We start from the raw sequence: 17,042 nt of genomic DNA, 5'->3' as shown, positions 1-17,042 counted from the left end.
AATCTATTTGGTACTAATTTTCCTAAATTAAAGCTCTGACCATATCATTCCCCTGAAAAGACACCTTAGTGGTTCCAAGGTTTAACCACAAAAGTCCAACCTGCCTTCTAGACTCAATTTATATTACTACCTTCTATTAATTTTATGTTTCAGTTAAATTTGGCTATGAGCTATCCCCCAAAATTCTATACTATACCCTCCCTTTTAATTGTATATCCAGTTGTTTCCCATGCCCATATAATTGTATTGAAACTTCTCAAACTGGCATTTAGCATGTACTTATATTTTTGTAACTTTATCACAAGTCATTCTTTACTAGGAATTTTGGACTGAACCAAGGTGGATTCCTATTACTAGAAGTGAAATTCTGATTATTCTGTTCTAAAAGCTTCCAAGTTGGAGCTTTTGTGGCCCTATAATGCTGATCCAATCTGAAAGGATTCCTCTCAGAGCACCTTGACAACAGCAGATCCATTAGAAGTATTGCCTCTAGAGTTATCTGACATTGATCCATCTTTCAGCTGTACCCCTCTTAAGTCTTCACTTACCAGAGCTACATTTTTTAAAGCAATAATTCTTCTCTGTTCACCACAACCACTTGAGACAGAGTGATATGTGGATATGTGTATGCATACAAGCAGAATGCCTACACAACCTCACCAAAGCAAATACGCTAACTGATTAAAAGATAATGTTAGCTGAGGGGGGAAAAGGCACCATATACATACGCTAATGAGTGCTATGTTACAACAATGATATTTTATTCCCTTTGAGTTCTGTTGAGTTTGTTTCTTTTGTATCCCAAAGGATATGTTTGCAATGCATTTTGTACAATAGTTTTGTTGCTGTTTTGGAAATTAAAGTTTAGTCACGCTTAAGGTTAACTTGTGTCTTTCCTGATACTGATGCCTAACATAAGAAAATAATTATCCCATTTATCATTTCTTAAATTTTCCTAAGCTTGGCAAAATAAAATATGTACATTGAGTCAACAGTTTAGATTGTATTAGAGAAGGTACCTAAGTTTTTAAAAAGAATATAAGGCTTATGCTTTGCCTATGGCTATCAATATCCTTAAAAAAAGAGAGAGAAGTGTTTTGCTTGAGAATGATGGAAATATAAGAATAAAATATAAAGTCTTCCTTACATTAGAAGTAAGCTTATTCAGATCCTTATATAGATCTGAACAGGTTAAAATGAAGCAAAAATCTCCTTTGTATTTTAAATGGATATACATTGTGTGTATGTGTATATTTATATATACACATATATGTACTGAACATTTTATGAATATGTGTATTTACACATACATATATTTAATAGTGTATGTGTTTATTCTTTCTTAGAAGTTGACATTCTAACAAAGTAACATAGCAAGCAATAGAGAATTAGCAACCACATATAAAAGTTCACACCTGTAAAACTAATGCAGGAGAACTATGCTGCCTTATTTAGATCCACTTTCTGTAAAGTCAGCAATATACCAAATCTTTCTCAATATGACTCTGTCAGGATGACTTTCATTGTTGTTTCTAATGCAGTGATCAATATTAGCTTCCGCAGAAGCAACTCTATGATGACTCAGGCATTCCATTGTTGAGGTCATGACTTCCTGAGCTTTAGAAAAATAAAACAAAGCAAACCTTAATATTTCTTCACTTATTTTTCTCTCCCAAGGGATATTTAATTGTTTTCCCCTTTATAACAGAATGAGTAAAAGTCAAATAAGCCTGGCATCTTAATCTTGGGAGATATTCCAGATTCTCATTTATGTCCTATCAAGACAAATCACGAGTTGTGAACATTCTTCTAGTTCACATCATCTGTTTCTTAAAAACCTCTTCATTTTTATCAGTATCTACCACACTCTCCAATTATCTGTTTATATGATAATGACCTTTTTCCCTTAAAAGATGTATAATCAAAAATAGAAATATGATGAGGAAACTTCAAGTCTCCAACTGTAATTCAAAGACCAATTTTTGTCTTGAGAACATGATGCTGCTAACAGGTTAGGGAAGTGATTCTCTTAGTAACTGTCCCAAATTTAAAGGAAAAAGGAAAATCAGAGCCACTCCAGCTTGAACATTAGATGCACTCACTTTTCAAGGCTTTCTTCCTTCTTGATTAACTCATCCCCTGTGGTTTATCTTTGTGTCAAGAAATGCTGCTCAGATAAAAGAAGGTATATAACAGATTCTTCAGAATTATATTTCTTAGAAAGATGGTGACATCATTTACACTCAAGTTATTGATCATAATATGCGTCAATGTTTTTTTTTTTTTCACCTCTTTACTTCTAAAAGGTGTCATTTATCATAGTCTAGCTTGAAAGTGTCAGTATGTGATGACTTCGCCTGGTCTGAACTTGCTACAGAAGCCAGAAGATAATAGCCAAATCTTAGCTAAATCTTAGCTAAATAGTCAATATTTAATATAAGCTGATATTGATGCTGACTGGAAAGGCCAATTTATAAGTTTATAGGTTATTTAAGTGAGTTGATGGTATGTGGGGGGAGTAGTTTCTAAACTAGTTCAAAAAAGACAATATATTAGAGGCATTTGATTCAAGGAATAAAGTCAATAAATACATAATCAATTATGATGTTTTTATCAATGAAAGGATAACATTAACACCTAAACTTAATGAGCCAGATAGAGAGTTGGAAGTTAAAAGGTAATGCAAATCAACATTTGAATAGAGCTAGATTTAAAGTACAAAAAGCTAGACAAACTTCTAAGAACAATTTTGAGTAGTTTCAGTTGTCCATTTAATAAGGAATAGTAGCTGAATATAGGCATACCGTATTCTTGTGTGTAAGAGAATCAACAACTCTACAAACCAACATCTCAGAGCAATACTTTTTCCCCAAAGATTCAATACATAAACACACTTCTTGCCAAAATGACTCATGTTTTTTTCTTGTGCTTCCTGACTTCAATACCATTGGCCTTACACCCTAAAAATCTAAGAGTACAAATAAATTGACATTACTACCAAAAAGCAATAGAATGGATATACAGACTTTATGTGCCAGATACTGAAAAATTTTTATTATGCTATGTGGATACTATTTGGATATAACAACTACTTCTAAAGGAAACATTTGGAATCTAGAAAGAAAGAAAAAAAAGTTTAACTTTGTAAAAATGTTGACATTCCACTGATATCTTTAACAAAATATTTTGTATCTTCTAATTCAATAGTACCTAATGATGAGACTTCCTGGCCTAAATTAAAACAGTCACTTCTTCTGGATACGGAAATAGGCCCCTATTGATCAAATTTAGCAGAGGGCAAACTAAGCAGTCTTGTCTTCCCATCGGTGTGTGTTTTGTCAGCTCAGACTATCCCTAAAGAGGAACAGAAGTGCTTGGAATCAATACTGTCCAATCCAATTTTTTCTTATAGCTATCAAATACAACGTCTGTAATTAAGAAGTAATTCCATTAAAATGTCTAGCAGCTACAATATAATCAAGAGAGACTCAGTTGTCCATTTCAGAAATATTGGTTATGTTTGTTCTGTGCATCATGTTCCTATAATTCATATATTGACACCAAGAAAATAAGCATTTCCTCATTCTACTGTAAGATATGACAGTAATTCATTGAATGAAGTTTGGAACACTCCAAAAGAGACCCAACTTGAGAATGAGAAATTTCTGAAGTTCAAAAGAAGTGGAAGACAAGCTACAAACTAAAAATATTTAAAAATAGAATACTGAGAGTATTGAAGATAAATCTATTGTAAATTTGGGCATCTGAATGTCCTATATGCATATATTTCTAAAATGAAATATTATCTCCACTCCAACTTCTCTTCTCTATTCCTCCCTCCACCTTCCTTTCTTCCAAACTTTCTTATTTTTGTATTAACAACATCCTAGTTGATCACATGCATAACCTCATGGCCAACTTTAATATAAGTCTTTAAAGTTTCTCTCTGCATGTATGTCTGTCTGTCTCTCTCTGGGTGTCTATCTTTCTCTGTCTCTGTCTCTCCTCTCTCTATCTCTCTGTCTCTCAGAGATCCAAAGAGATATTCAGACCCAAACAATTACCAGGCCTCAAATTGTTGGAGGCAGATAAATAGTTCAGTGAAAGGAGTAATGAACTTGCAATTAGAAAGAACTGAGTTCAAATCCCCACTCAGGTACTTACTAACACAATAGTGTGTTAGAACATTTAGGGATTTGTCTGGATTTGTGAAGCTCACCCTTATTTTGTACTAGCGAGATTCTGCTTTGCCTATAATATACCACACTTTCATTGAGGTAGTCATATCATGCTGGGCCAGCATCTTTCATGTCTCATAATTGATGCCAAAGTAGAAACCTTAAGAGAATCCTTGCATAGCTTCTTCTAATCACCCTGTGAGCATTTGTCCTTGTCCAAGTTCTGCATAAAATAGTCTTTTTGGTTATCCTATTTGGCTTTCAAACTTTGGACTCATACCATTCCACCTCTCAGAAGTAGATTTGAATGTATGGCAATTTAATTTGAGAAAGGATGTTAGTGTCTAGTACAAAATCTTACCAAGTGATCTTCAGAATCTTCCAGTGGTAATTTAAGTAGAACTTGTTCAGTTTTTTGGCATGATACTGCTAGATTTTCTAGGTCTCCAAGGAGCTCTACAGACCTTCAGCCTAGTAGGCAGTAATACCTTTTCCCTGCTACACTTTCAACCCAAAAAGCAATGCATAAACACCTCATCATCTATGTGGAACATCTCTGGAAAATATACTGCCCCAAGATAAATGAACCCACCTACAATATTCACATACACACACGCATACATATACACATACATATATACACATAAACACACACATGGTGCTGGCGGGTGTGGATTTCTGCTTCTTAGTCTTTATTATCAAACCAAAATCAGAACAAGTGGAAAAGAATCAATTTATACTCTGTAGCACCTCAACCTAAGAAGCTTTGTTTAATGCACAATCATCTAGGAACAAAATATCTTGCACCAATTCTCCCTTCATTTTGGTCATTCCTTGTGGCCTTTTCAGACCACATGCATGGTCACCGACCTTGATGCTGTTTTTGGCCTTGTTGAAAGTGTTTGAGAACACTGCAGACAATATCATGCTAAAAATATGGGAGCAAGAACACAATCCTGTTTCACTTAGGAGAGTAGCTGGCATATAACAGAAACTTAATAAATGCTTCTCCCTTCCTCCTCATGAACTCAATCTGTTCTCTCATCTATAATGTGCTTCCTACATAAATGCTAAAAATAACCTATTTAAAACACAGGTCTAACCAAGTCACTCCAATGCTCAATGCTTAAAAACTTTCGGTGGCTCCATATTGTTTACACTAAAAAGTATAAACTTCTCAATATTATATTTAAGATCCTTTATAATATGGTTCAAAACAAACTTTCAGATCTATTCAATGTTTTTTTTAGCCTTTATGTTTCTTACATTCAATCTTAATTGGTATTAGTTGGTAGAATAAATAAAGCTAGTACCAATAATAAAGCACCAATAAAGCTGATATAAATAATAGCTGGTGTGAATAATTTTCAGCTATCTAATGAATCTAATATTCCATCTTCTACTACCTTGCATTTGAACAAGCCACTCCCAAAATCTATCTATCTATCTATCTATCTATCTATCTATCTATCTATGAAAACCATCCTATTCCCTGAGTGCTTCTCCTTGGTATCTATGCTAACTCAGTGTTAAAGGACTTTGTGCTCTGAGATGATGAAGAATCCATTGGTTCTTAGGACAACAGAAAGACTGATCAATTTCAGATAAAGATGAATAGTAAATGATGAAGACCATAAATTCAATAGTTTTTAAAGGGATTAATCCTATTCTCAGTAAGCATATGTCCCTTTTTTTCAACTATTTAGTACTCTTCAAGTATGCTTCTGGATTTTGATAGTGAAAAGTTGTTCTTTTCCACTTCATCAAAAATTGCAAATGCTTCACACATGGTAATCATTAGATATGCTAGTCTAGGTAAGATTGAGAAAACATCACCAAGCTCTAGCAACTGCATTACATTCATATTTCCTTTCTGAGCATAGGTGATCTAATGACAACATTGAGATAGTTATTTCCAGTCTTTTTGGCATTCTGTGAGTTAAAGATGTAGGAAGTTCTTGGGTCTCTCTAGCTGTGCTATGGAACATCAGGAAATTCCTTATAGAAAATAATTAAGAAAAACTTAATCTGTGGCCCAACTTTCCAGAAGATATGGACCTTGAAAAAAAAGAAGAAAGAAGCAAAATATGAACTTACTATTGGTCCTGAAAAATACTTCATATTTAGATATTTTAAGTATCAGCCTCTTGGGAGATTGTCACAGTAATAAGTTATTGCTTCCTTTTAAAAATTGTTCCTTTTGCACAAAAGAAATTGAGGGGGCTGGGCATAGCCTGGGCTGGAATCAAAGAAAATCTTGGAATTGAATGAGTATCTCTGGGCTAATTTCCAATTTTCCAGTTCAATAGATTGGAATCTCCAGCTCCGTACTCTAGCCCCACCTAGATAAGAGAAGGACAGAAGGACTTTATCTTTATTCCCTGGGATGGGTCTCTCAGGGGAGAGCTTCTCTGAGGGAGTTCCCAAGCTTTTTCCCCAAAATCAGAGAGAGAGAGAGAGAGAGAGAGAGAGAGAGAGAGAGAGAGAGAGAGAGAGTGTGTGTGTGTGTGTGTGTGTGTGTGTGTGTGTGTGTTGGGGCTCCCCTCATCAAAATCACCAGGTAGACATCAGCCCAAACTAAACCAAATAATTTTCCATGAGACTCAGGGTTGGGAAGGAAAGCACAATGAGCTAGAAAATGGAATTTTAAAAGTCTGATCCTTCTGAACAGAAGGCAGGTCTATCCTGGACTGAAGCCAACTCATGAATGTGAGTCTAGAGCATACATAACCAAAGTGGAATATAGAGAGAGCAAAAAAGGAAGAACAAGGGCCCAGCATTGAGAGGGCAAGAGCAGTTCATAGTTTTACATAAAAATCTAAATAAATGTTATATCCCCTCAATTTGCCTATCCTTGGGCGAATAAGTTGTACTTTGCCTTCCTCACCAAAAAAATAAAAAAAAAAAAAAAAATGGTGCTGGACTTAGTGCAGATAATCAATTGGTTTTAGATGTACTGCAGTTCAAGTGTTTATCAGTCTCAGCCTCCTCTGTAGTAGAGATTACAGAACATGCTGTGATGCCTGGAAAGAGCAGTTTTTAAAAAAAATTATCTAAAATGTTTATTTATTATAGTATTTTGCATATTTAATAAATATTAGTTTGAATTATATTCATAGACTCTAAGAAACTCTCAAAAACATCCCTTCCAAATTGTTCTTTATAGTCTGCTTAAAGAACTCCAGGGATGGGAATTTCAGGGCACAGAAATTCCAGACCATTTAGGATTTCCCATTCTACTTTTGGATGAATCTATTTATCATTCAAGTTTTTATTAATCAAAATAAAATTTTCCTTCCTCCTTATGGTCCTACTTCTATCTTTTGGAAAAAAACAAACAAGATTTCTATAGGACAGACCTTCAAATATTTTTTTTTTAATCTTGTCTATCTTAATCTGTTTTCTAGATTAAACATCCCAAATTCCTTTGAATGATCACCATTGTCTTCATCAGTGGTCGTCTGGATAGTTAAATATCATTATCCTTTGTGATGCTAAAAATTGAAGATAATACTCCAGATCTGGCTGTAGCTTAGCAGAGTACTAGACATTATTCTTTTCTTAAAGAATCACATTGGCTTTTTAGGTATGTGTTTAGATTTTGTTTTTTTCAAATCAATTTGAGAAACACCTAGTTCCTACTTACTATGCATTAAGCTATGTGCTAAATAAACACAAGGGATACAAACATAAAATAAAACCTTATACATTATGAAAGACATAATAGATTTAAATAGAAAAATAGAAAAAATTAGGTAAATTAATACAAAAAATACAAAGTGCATATTTTTAAAATGCTAATTTCTGGTAAGAGGAAAAGATCACTAACAACTGAGGAAGAATCAGGAAAAAGGTCTTCTGTAAGACTTAGCCATTGTTTTCTCAGGGGAATTAGGTTATACTGAATGCAACAAGATACAAGGAAAAGATATTTGTTACTAATTAGAATGACAGTTCTAGAACATTACCACTTCAAGCTTTTGATTCATATTGATTTTGGAGCTCACTAAAACCTCCAACATCAATTACAATCTAACCAAATGCTCCTCTCTGTGTTTGTTCAGCTGGTCTTTTAAAAACTGAAATAAAAGACATTGATCATTATTAAATTTCTCCTTTTGGGATAAAACATCTTCTAACCCCTTGCCTTTGTGATCCTGTATGGTCCTTCTCTCCTTCCTTCACCACCTCTTGGAATCCCTTGTTCCTTTCTTGTACATAAATTCTTTCCTGATAAGACTCAGCTGGTAGTATCTTCTTTCTCATTAACTTCTTTATATAAATGTGAGAAATGCATGGGCATTTTGGTTTTCACAGTTATGAAAATTAAATTAGAGAAATGAAACTTAAATTAGAAAATATAAATCCACAATTAGGACCCACAAATACATCAAAGAGTAATCAGAGACAAAGGTTTTAAATTGAACAGGAACTCTATGAACTTTGCCTCTCTAAGAATGGAACTTCTGTGGGGACAGGGACTGGCTATGTAATGAGTGGAGATTCACATTGCGTAACTTTGGTTACATCCCATTAATGAGGAATCAAGGGAGAGGCTTGCACTTTAGGATAGGAAATAAAATACTGCCTTTGCAATTCCAAAGGTATGTCTATTAATCTAGGTATCCATTCTTAAGAAACTGTAAAATAAATTTTTTCTGCATTCATCAGGAAGTGAAAACTCCATGTAATGGAGTTCTTAGTAAGATATTTTGTTTCTTACATAAGTTGCATATTACCTTATCTAGTTATTCATGCAGTGGTGACTAATATTTGAAAATAAGCTTCATGAGGATAAGAATTGTTTTATTTTTATTTTTGGATCCCCAACCCTTGCTTGTTATTGATTTTAGCCCATTGTTCTAGCCTAAATCTTTTTGAATTTTAATTCAACCAATCAATCAATTGACAGTGTCAAAAAACACTGTCTACTATGTATCAGAAACAAGGTTAAAAGTATTGGAGGTAACTAATAAAAAGGAGGGGGAAAATCTTCACAAACTAAAGGAGTTTACATGCTAATTCAAATAAATATACACTGGGTAAGAGATAAATCAGGATTTTATTATTGAAATAATTTTCAGGATAATGGCAGAATAATAATTAAAAAAAAAAAACCTAACCAGTATAATTTCATTATCTTTTGTAGTGCTTTACATAACCAAGAGCACTTGAGATTTTATGTGGACATTATTTACTTACTGTTTTATATTCTCATAAAAAGCAGTTACTTCAAATTTTCAAGAGCCTAATTATTTGCAACTCACTAAGGACTAATGAAAAAATCATTTCTTAAGGATTTATTTTTAATTTAAATATAATAGATAATATAAATATGTAAAAAGCACATAGAGATTGTAAAGGCTTTCCCAGAATCTTCAGCTTACAAACGGTTACATTCATCATCATCATCAAGCTTTTTAATAGCATTCAATGAGATGAAGCACAATTCTAAGAGCTTACTTTCTGAGTTACTTTGAGTTACTTTGCAACTCAAGACAAAGATAAATGGGAGGTAGACATTGTGTAGAGAAAGACAACTAAATTAATAAAAGCCTTAAATAAATAGATGAAATAGATAACATTTATATTGTATATAATAGAGGAAAGTTCATTTGTAGGGCCAGAGCTGGAGTGGAAAGGTTGCTAATGATCAAATTTGAAGATACTGGATAACTTAGGCCATTTATTCTCTTTTCCTCACTTGAAAATTGGAATGATATTGATCTGCTTTTAAAAGAAAAAGAGAATACTAGAAAAATAATAATTTGTACTGGGGAATAGTTTGAAAAATACACTTTGAATAAAAATCCATGTTTCTATTGAGTATCCACTCTTTGATACAAAGAAACAAAAATAAGTTTTACTTTTTAACAATTTATCTATAATAAACTGTTTTTAATAACTTCACTTAAATCTGTAAAACTCAGCTATGTATACCATGCAAAGATAATCAAGAAAAGTGACCATTCTGCAGAGGATAATGCTACTCACTCATCCTCAAAGGAACAATTGCAAGATGGTGAGGATTCAACTGAAGAGACTTTGCTTCAAAGATAGGTTTTAAAAATGGATTCAGTCATTTCACTGAAGTAATCCCATTGACCTAGCTCTTTCTGTTCTTTAAATGAACAGGCTTTGCAACTGTTTCCATTACAAAACTCCAGAGTAAAGAGTTTTTAAAACTGACCTAAAAATCTGAGTCAGCCTGAAAATAGGTAAACATTTAATACAGTTGGTGCCTGTTTACAATAAAGAAAATGTTCTAAAATGGTCTCTAGCTAAAATTTGATTCAAAAAGTGAAAGAAGTACATAGTTATTCAAGTCAATTTTTTCAGTTCCCTTCTATCAGGTTATTCTTAGACACCTCATTCCCTTTGTCCCCACCCAAGATTATAAGTAAAACGTCCTAGTGATGGAATTTGTGCCCATCAGTACTTTATAGAGTGACCCATCCTAAAATTAGCATATATATACTAAGTCAACTAAAGTGGACTAGAAATTATTTTTCTACTAAATAATCATACTTTCAAAAGCAATATTTTGCCACTTAAATGGAAAATCTCCTAGAAAATCAAGGCTTATGGGCAAATGGGCCCCTCTGAAAGGAGAAAAAGTTAAGAATGACATAAGCTTTTTTGCATTTTTCAAAGTAACATCCTTAATAAAGCATATTCTACAATAAAACATCTTCTATAGAGGCACTTTGTCTTACTGGATTAAACATTTGACTCAGTTAGAAAAGCAAGTTTTAGTAAACATGGAATAGCCAGCACTTAGTTTCTCCAAATTTCCTCACTTTTCTAAGCTGTAAAATCAGAATGATACTTGTACCACTCATCTTATTGAGATGCTATAAGAAATACAAAGGGGGCAGCTAGGTGGTGCAGTGGATAGAGCACCAGCCTTGAATTCAGGAGGATCTGGGTTCAAATTTGATCTCAGACACTTAACACTTCCTAGCTGTGTGACCTTGGGCAAGTCACTTAACCCCAGCCTTTTTGGAAAAAAAAGAAATACAAAGCATGTTTTAAATTTAAAAGTGAGATGTGTGTGTTTTGTGTTGTGTTATATTGTAAGGTAATTCTTTCTCTCAAGGAACTTATATCTGCAAGTCAATGGAAAGGCTCCATGGTCTTTAGATTTAATAGCAAAGCAAATCAGAAATGCTATATCCATTTCTGAGAAAATTTTCTAGTTTTATCTACAAAAAAAAAAAATTGATTCCCTGAATGACTGCTGAGGTATATATGTATAGGGACTGAAGGAGAAAAGGATATGTTGAATACTTATTCCATAGTCTAGGGTATGCTGTTATTCCTGGGACTTTGGGGGATCAGGGTCTTGAGCTATTTCCATTAGGGTCTAAGAAGAATTGGTGGTTGAGATGGTGGTGATGGTTTATCTTGCCTAGTGCATGCTGTTTTCTGTTCTGTCTGTAAGGATGTGGTTCCCGCAAACAAGAGAAGGGAATTGTAAAGGTCCTTTAAATGGGCAGCCACAGTGCAACAGGAGATTGAGTGGCCCAGAAGTAATCTCTGTGGATATAGGACTGCCCTGTGGGTGGTATTCTGGCCATATTGAGATAGCTTCATAATGGGTGACTCTCTCGCTGGTTGGCTGTGTGTGTGACCTCACAGGCCCTTTATAAGCCCACTGCAGACAGCAATTGCTCTCTTTAACCTGGCTCCCTAGCCTGGGGTAGCTGAGCCAAGCTGATGGATAGCCCAAAGAGGTAAGGAGTTTGGTAGTGAACACATGGGTCTTCAGACCAGGTGCACACTAGGGAATTAACAAGTCAGGGCATTAAATCAGGGCATTATATGAGTAGATATAATAAAGGCTTTTAAGTTTACACGTGGCTGTTCTTGAGTGCACTACTGGTTATTAAACTATAGATTCAAGAAATCGTGGCCAGAGACCTTTGAAGGCCTCAGAGGAGGCAAGGTGGGTAGAGTTGACACTGCAAAGGTCAGTGGTCAAAGGTACTCTCTTGGGCCTAGGACAGACTGGTAATAGTAACTGCTAGGAGGGCATGTTACATCTGTCCTTAAAAAGTTTTGCTTCTCTAGGTAGAATCTTTTGCTGACCCCTTTTCTATAGGGTCTGGTTGATGGTCCTGGATGATGACCACAAAGGCTGAGCCAAAAACCTAGGAAGATACAAAAAATCCCAGATTTTAGTACTTACACTGAATAGGAATGTGTTTCTTGGATAATCACCTAACTGGAAATATGACTCCTTTACTCTTTTAAAGATTTCAATCTGCCACCAGGAAAAGTAGACATTAAAATGCATAACTAGGACTTCAATTATCCAATAATCAGGAAATAACAGAAGAGGCAAGACCAAGATAGAAGAATAGTTAATATAATGTATAAGTTGAAAGGGTTGGGGTCTAGGTCAATATAATTTCACCATTAGAGAAAACCTCTAACGAGAAAGAAAAAATACATAGTGAGAATGAGCTTTTTGATATATGAAAGTATTGAGATAATGGAAGGGAAGAGTCTAGAAAATGTGTTTAGACTTAGGATTGAGCACAAAAGAGAAAAATAGAGAAGAAAGGATGACAAAGAAGAGAAAAATGGAGTGGAATAGATGAATCAATCCATTCAAAGGTGAACTTCACATCCTTTATGCTCTTTTGTCCCCAAAAGATTCTTAATAAGTATGTTTCTAAAACATAAAACACCTGCCACTCCTAGCCAATCTTTTGTGTCAGAATGAAAGAAAAACAAGGTCTAAATGACAAGCAGAGGTGGTGGTGCTGGTCATGAAGATAGAAAAACTTTCACTGGATATTTCAGCTGCTATGGGGGAAATAATGAACCATGAGAAACCTCATGGTTCAGGCACTTTGGCAGGGCAGTTAAGAGATTGCTTATAACACACACACACACACACACACACACACACACACACACACACACACAATTTATTTAAAAAAAAAATATAGGAACTTGGTGATGAGTAGAGAGCTCAGATCGGGACAGAGGCCAGTTAAGATTGGGAATTGTGGTACAGTAGCAGAACCAGCAGTGATTAGTCCTGTAACTCTATGGCATCTCTCTCAATTCAAGGTCACAGTCCATGCTGATCAAGAACCAAAAGACCATATACCAGAACTAGGAAAGATAAAGGTGATGTAAAGTATGGCCAAATTCAGTCTGAATAGTACTATATGAACTTATTTGTGATTTCCAAGAGCTAGAGAAATGAGCTAACATCATCTTCTAGCAGTTGTAGCCTAAGATATATGTATTATTTAAAGCTAAACAAAGCAGGTCCTTTTCCAAGGGAGAGACATGGGAACTTTTTTTTTTCTTTTGCTCTTCCTAAGTACTCAAAAGCTATAATAGATTTGCTTAGTGGGAGGAATTTAGATTTAGGCTGCTGATTCTGTGTGTGTGTGTGTGTGTGTGTGTGTGTGTGTGTGTGTGTGTGTGTGTGTGAGAGAGAGAGAGAGAGAGAGAGAGAGAGAGAGAGAGAGAGAGAGATGCTTTAACAAGGGATATTCCCCTTGCATTTCACAATTTGGAAAGAGTTTTTATGCAAAATAATATAAGATACAAGGTACAAAATATGTGTAAGTGATTGAACAAGAAAACGAGAACAAAAATGAGGTTGTATTGAATAATTATAAAAGGGGAAGGAAGGCTATCTATCATAAGAATATTAGAAAGAATCCAAGTTTATTTCAGCAGTATGGCTTAGAAGAAAGACCTAGCCCAGAAGAAGAAAATTCAGGACTATGTCACAAGCATAAAAGATTAAGTCCTAGACCTGAAAGATGAAACCAGTGTTAAATAGCAAAGTACTTAGTAAATATTCATTGATTGAATTATAAAGGACTTTTTTGTCTAAGTTAAGACCTAATTAAAATATATAAAATCTTCTATAGCACCTCCCCCAAATCATCCAGCCTGCTTGAACACTTTCAAGGACAGAAATATCACTACCATCAAAGTAGACCATTCATTGTTAGACAATTATAATTGTTATAGTCAGTGTCCTTATACGGTTGTATTGATTACTTATAAAAGGGGAAGGAAGGCTATCACAAGAAGAATATTGGAAGGGGTCCAAGTTTCTTTCAGCAGTGTGGCTTAAAAGAAAGACAGCCCAGAAGAAAATTCAAAATTATGTCACAGGTATAAAAGGGTCGATCCTAGACCTGAAAGATGAAACCAGCTGTCAAATAGCAAAGAAGATATCAAGATCTTTGAAAGGGTCATGTTGTCCAGGAAAGTTTAAGGATACATGGGTATTTGATGCTCAATAAATATTTATTGATTAAACTATAAGGGACATGAGAATTATTGCCTAAGTCAAGATCTAACTAAAGCATGAAACCCTGTTACAAAATCCACCCTCTGTTTAAACACTTTCAAGGACAGAAATACCACTACTATCAAAGTAAACTATTTCATTGTTAGACAACTATAATTGTTATAGTCAGCATCCTCAAAAGGCAGAGGACCAAAGTCCCATTACTTTTGACAAAGGAAACCAGGAAAGGGTTCAAAAGTCAGTGCCAAAGATACAGCTGTTAGAAGGCGTAATGATGCAGGATCATCAGCATCCAAATCCTTCAGTATCCATGACTTTGTTGAGTTAATAGTATAGTCCTAAACATACAATCTCCCTAGGGAGATCTGTACAACACAAAAGCACCAGGAAGAATAACTGAAGAACAGAGGACACCATGCATCCCTCTAATCCCAGGCGCAGATGTGCCTGTTCTCCCACAGAGAAAGGGCATTTGGTTTACTATCATTCTCTGCTTCAAAAACAAAGAGATCACAAATGACCATTTGGCCCAGAGTAACAAACTCCAGTCTAGAAGTATTGTTCACCCAGCCTTTAACTATTTATTGTCTTCAGGAAATCTAAGAGAGGACTTCGGGTCAGAATGATATTCAGGACTATAGTGACAACTTTTGCTAGTTTACCACATAAGATTTTGAGCTAATAAAGACTGAATAAATATTTATTTAATATATTTATTAGATATTTAATAAATTATTTTTGTTTAATATTGAACAAAAATTCACCTCCAAATGTTCTTAGTTCTGTTCTACTCTCTCTAGACAAAGAAGTAATCTGTCTTTTTTCACATGATAATATTTCACATATTTAAAGGCACTGATCAGATCCTCCCTAAATCTTTATATTCCTCATTAACAATCTGCAGAGCCTACAGACATAGTCTGATTGGGGTAGGAATTTCTAAAGGAAGTGTGACAAACTTGGAATGTAAGTAAAGGATAGAGAATAAAAACACTCACTATCAATGTTCTAAAGCATTAAGAAAACAAGTTAGGTGAGACTAATAGCCCCCCCCAAACACTTAGACCTTATTTTCTGATCCTCTATTAATTTGTGGGACTCAATCTTTATTCCTACAACTGGTTTTCATTTCTATATCAATAGCTTGGATATGGACAGTCCAAAGGTAGCTTCTATGAATTGAAATAAGATCTGAATCTTGCTTGCCTCTTATCCTACTATGAACCCTATTGCCTCCCTTCCCCCATTCCTCCCCTCTCCCAGCTATTGCCAAAGACATCTGCAACTGCCATTTTCTCCTGGGCAACATACAACATGCAGTTCTTTCAAAAGAACTTCATTTTTATAAGGTTTTGAATACGCTAATCATACTGATAGGAGTTATTGGATAAAATTCAGATATGGACAATGTGTGTCCTTTTAAAATTGCTTTCAAAATTGGACTTTTAGACATTGTTTGATCAAGAAAAGCACAGAGTAATTATCACCTTCCCTTAATTACTCTTGAACCAAGCCCAGGGAAGACTGGCAGAGGCCATATCTCAATATAAGCTCAGTTAACACAGCCTTTCCCAGGCACTGCTGACTCATTCATTGCCTAGAGCCAGGATATTAACATTTTGTGTGTGATAGATCCCTCTGTCAGTAGAAGGGTATGGACACTTCTCAGAATGTTTTTAAAAGTATAAAATAATATACATAGAATGATAAAGAAAGCCAATTATAATGAAATATAATTTTAAAAAATTTAAATAAGTCACAAAACTCACATTACTTATAGTATATTACATATACTTATATATAAAACTTACAGACTTATAGGAATACTCCTTCAATAATATTCTTTCTCTCTTCCTCTTTCCCTCTCTCTCTCCCCTTGCTTCCTCCTTCCTTCTCTCCTTCCACCCCATGGGAAGCTAAATTTCTTTTTAGTTCTGAGCCCTTGGCTAATAAATTCCTGGCAAAAAAATACTACAGATTAAAAATCTATTTTTCCCTTACTCTCCCCAGAAGTAGTTTTTCAATCATTCTCCTGTACTGAATTTCCAATAAATACACTCAGATTAGCAATGGCTGGGTTTTTAATGGTTTGTCATAATTTCCAGCTTAAGAGAAACAATAAATAGAAAACAAAATAAATTTCCCATAAAAAGAGATAAAGCTCCCATGACCTCACCTAAGGAAGACATCAAACTCCCACTCTTAACAAAGCAGAATTACAAAGAAACCTAAGAGCAAATGAGAAATAAAAAAATCACCAAGTTGGGAGCCTTTAAAGTATCTCTCTCCATCTCTCTGACTTAGATTATATATATATAGATAGATATAGATAGATAAGATAGCTAGATGGATAGATATGGACATATATGGATATATATTATATGGAGAGAGAGAGAGAGAGGTTCTAGCAGCAATACAGTGAAGGCACAATGCATTGTGGAGGCAAACTTCTCTATGTCATTCTTGTGACTCCTCAAAGCATTTCATAACTATTCCACAACTAGCCACATCACATACAAAAACAATCCTTTAGGATGGGATAATTTGTCAAGTAAATGACCATCCCTGCT

General features: G+C 34.6%; 1 protein-coding gene and 1 long non-coding RNA gene across 2 annotated transcripts in view; one reads left to right on the top strand and one right to left on the bottom strand.

Annotated features, from left to right (window-relative positions):
* HS6ST3 (heparan sulfate 6-O-sulfotransferase 3) overlaps positions 1-17,042 on the bottom strand; it is a 796,276-nt gene that overhangs the window by 449,834 nt on the left and 329,400 nt on the right. The gene's annotated exons all lie outside the window — the stretch shown is intronic.
* Positions 11,864-14,308, top strand: LOC141560739 (uncharacterized). The gene is made up of 3 exons (XR_012487801.1): positions 11,864-11,914; positions 13,263-13,322; positions 14,226-14,308. It is a non-coding gene; the product is annotated as an uncharacterized LOC141560739 (long non-coding RNA).

This window comes from Sminthopsis crassicaudata, chromosome 3, assembly GCF_048593235.1.
Source record: "Sminthopsis crassicaudata isolate SCR6 chromosome 3, ASM4859323v1, whole genome shotgun sequence".
Taxonomy (NCBI): Eukaryota; Metazoa; Chordata; class Mammalia; order Dasyuromorphia; family Dasyuridae; genus Sminthopsis; species Sminthopsis crassicaudata.
Note: the sequence above shows the minus strand (reverse complement) of the source record. Positions and strands in the feature narration are given on the sequence as shown.